Raw genomic sequence first — 3410 nt, forward strand, 5'->3', positions numbered from 1 at the left:
AGTATGGAATCTGCTCTCCTGAACATCTGTGAAGACCTGCTCCGTAACCTCGATTCCAACACCCCCTGTGTCCTCATCCTACTTGATCTCTCTTCTGCCTTTGACACGGTCAACCACGCCACTCTGCTCAACCATCTCCGTGATAACCTGGGTATCACCGATCAGGCCCTGGCTTGGCTGACCTCCTTCCTCTCCGATCGACCCTCCCAGGTCCAACTTTGGTCGTTCCTCCGCTAGATCTCTCTCTCTCTACCTGTAGTGTTCCCCAGGGGTCTAATCTCTCTCCCTGGCTGTTCAACAAATACCTGGCACTTCTTGCCCACCGCATTGCTGCTCTCTGCCCCAACTTTCAGTTCTATGCGGATGACACTCAACTCACTTTCAGGTTCCCCTCTGCCACCTCTCTCCTTCTCTCATTTCTGACTGTCTGTCCGCCATCCAGGAGTGGTGTGCCGCCAATGATCTCGGCCTTAATGCCAGTAAGACTGAGATTTTCCTCTTCGGCACACCTACCCCCTCCTTCCCTGTAAATCTCTGGCCGGCCTCTCTTGGCCCTATTCCTGCTCCCACCTGTGAGGCTAAAAACCTCAGGGTCATCTTTGACTCCACACTTTCCTTCTCTTCTCACATCTCTGATGTCTCTAAGAAGTCACGCTAACAGCTGCATCTTCTCAGAGATATTCTTCCTTTCCTCTCCTTCCCTCAGAGGCTCACTGTCTCCAGAACTCTGGTTCTCTCAGGCTTGACTACTGCAATAGCCTCTTTCTAAATCTGCCTGCTCCTACCCTCTGCCCTCTGCAACTCATCCAAAACAGGACTGTGAGACTTGTCCTTGGCCTCAAGCCCAGGGATCGTATCTCTCCAAGACTGAAATCTCTGCACTGGCTCCCAGTGGTGGCGCGGATTAAGTTCAAAGTCCCTCTGCATTGTCCATAAGGCCTTCTGGGGCCTGGGACATCAAAACCTCCAACTCTCTCTTCCTAAATATCTTCCTTCTCAAGCTCTTCGCTCATCTGCCTCCAACTCCCTCAGAGTTAGTCACTTCTCCAAGCAGCGATTTGGTGGTAGATCTCTTTCTTCCGCTGGGGCCTCCCTCTGAAACAGCCTCCCTGCTTCTCTGAAACTTGAGGAGTACCATCTCTGGTTCCGGAAGCACCTCAAGACCTTCCTTTTTGCCTCTGCGTTCTCTCCCCCCTCTCCTGCTGAACTCCTGGCTGAATCTGAAACTGAACTGGTTACCTGGCTACCCTCTGATCTCAGGCCCGGGTCCCCGCCCCGCCAGTTACACACCTGCACAGCCCCCCTGGCACCCCTAGCACTCGGGAACTGTTTCTATACCCCTACTAGCACTTGACACCTATGGTCGCACTTTTATTTATTTACTGTTATCCTATGTACTGCACTGGTTTTTCCCTCCTCCCTCCGCACTTTTCCCCTCCCCCCCTCTCCTGCACTTGCGCAATCTTAATGTCACCCAGCCTAGTCGGATCATTGTCTCTGTCTTCCCTCTATTTCCCCTCTCTTGCCTCGTTGCGCCTTGAAACACTTGTGTATAGGCGCGTTATAAGTGCTACATCATATCATATCATATCATATCAACCCTCAGGATATGAAAGAAAGAGCTACAGGACAATGCTTGGCATGGGCAGATTCTCGCTGCTTCTGAACCTAACACTCGAGGTTTTTTAGGACATGATTGCCAATGGTCCTGGCTCAGGGACGTCATTTGGGGGTCGCCAGGGGTCGCAACTGCGACCTCTGTGGTGTCCCTTGCGACCTCTGTGGTGTCCCTTGCGACCTCTACTAAAAAAAAAAAATACATTTTTTTTTTTTTTTTTTTTTTAAAGTTATGCAAGCTCCTGGGCTGTGGCTCTTTACTTCTGGGGTGGCTGGCTTTCTTGTTCAGGCCCCTTAAAAAAAAAGACTTGAGGCACTTGTTCTTATTTTTCTTCTAACACTTTCAGCACTGACCCCAAATAAGAAAGAATAGGAATACCAAATAATGTGTCTTTCTGGAATTCTATACAGTAATTGCTGGCCTCATTAAATGTTTATTTCAGGCACACTTCAGGGGGTGAGTCACTGATTTAGTCTGTTCTTAAACGCCTCACTAAGCCTAAGCCGTTCATCCTTCTGAGGTCGATAAATGAGTACCAACACAGGTTGGGTGATATTGGGTGTTTATTTTTTCTATATAAAGCGCTTAATGATGTGTTATTATATAGCACTTACGCTTATCATTTGGTCATGGACGTCTGCTTGCATACACAATCATTTGGTAATACGGGCCAATAAACACTGAACTTAATGATACATATGGCGATCCATTCTTGTATGAATGTACATCATATAGTGATATCTTAACTATATTTTTCATAGTGTACAATGCTATGTGATGCCACTTCCTGTTTTGTCAACGGGTGAAATGTCGTGTTCCATCGCTACCCGCTATATCACTTTGGGGCGGGGTCTAATGACATCACTTCCTGTGATGTCATCAGAGGGTCAAGGGTCGGGTGATGTCACTTCCGCTACCCCTGGCATTTTGGTGAAATGACGTCCCTGTCCTGGCTGGGGGCGCACAAATAGAATTGACAATAATATTCCAGCTGAAACCTGGAGGGAGCATTTTTAAAATGTATGAAGTGAGGAGCAGCATCCAATAAATGGCACTTCCTCCGAGTCTGCGATCGGCCCACCCTCAAGTGACTTAATAACATTCAGCACATGAGAAATGATGGAGGGTGTAGAGATGTGATGCTTAACGCCATTAGCAGTCCAGGTGCACATAACATCACCTCGTATTTGTATAAATTGACACGTGATTTTTGAGCCCCCGCTATGGAGTAATATGTTTAAATGGTAAGGTGTTAGCTTTACGCAGTGGCAGTATCGTAGCTCATGAGGTTTAAACGAGGCGCAATTATTGCTTATTGAAAACCTTAGCCAATACCCCGCCATGATAGCTTGAAATATAGTTGGAATAGATAATTTTTGACAGTCTCTACGGAGGCTGAAGAAAAAAAAATCAATTAAAAAAAATGGTAAGGTGTTTTCCTGACTGATGGGCAATTATCTTCCCGATCTTTAAAAAGGGAGATAGACAGACCCCAGTGTTTTATCGCCCCATTTCTCTTCTGGGCTATTTTAAAATATTGTAAAGCCAATTAAAAATTGGGACTCAACACTAGTCAGATAAATTCGATGTGTTAATTGCTAAATCTCTCTTTATCAAAGAGGAACATATATGTGTAGCCTTTCCAGACTTGTCAACAGACTTGGATGCGGTAAATAGAGGGAAACGATGGGAAATATTAAGCAGGATGGCGGTTCCACCGGAAATGTTCCATGTTTCAGTTTCCCTGCATAGGAAGAACAGTGCAGCAGTGCGTTCTGGTTCAGAGGGAAAC

At 46.6% G+C, this 3410-nt stretch overlaps 1 non-coding gene across 1 annotated transcript; it reads left to right on the forward strand.

Annotated features, from left to right (window-relative positions):
• The first annotated feature begins 2872 nt into the window (after positions 1-2872).
• LOC138496816 (U4 spliceosomal RNA) lies at positions 2873-3013 on the forward strand. The gene has a single exon (XR_011278293.1). It is a non-coding gene; the product is annotated as a U4 spliceosomal RNA (small nuclear RNA).
• Positions 3014-3410: the final 397 nt, after the last annotated feature.

Source organism: Ambystoma mexicanum, chromosome 10 (assembly GCF_040938575.1).
Source record: "Ambystoma mexicanum isolate Mex_15411 chromosome 10, UKY_AmexF1_1, whole genome shotgun sequence".
In the NCBI taxonomy this organism is placed as follows: Eukaryota; Metazoa; Chordata; class Amphibia; order Caudata; family Ambystomatidae; genus Ambystoma; species Ambystoma mexicanum.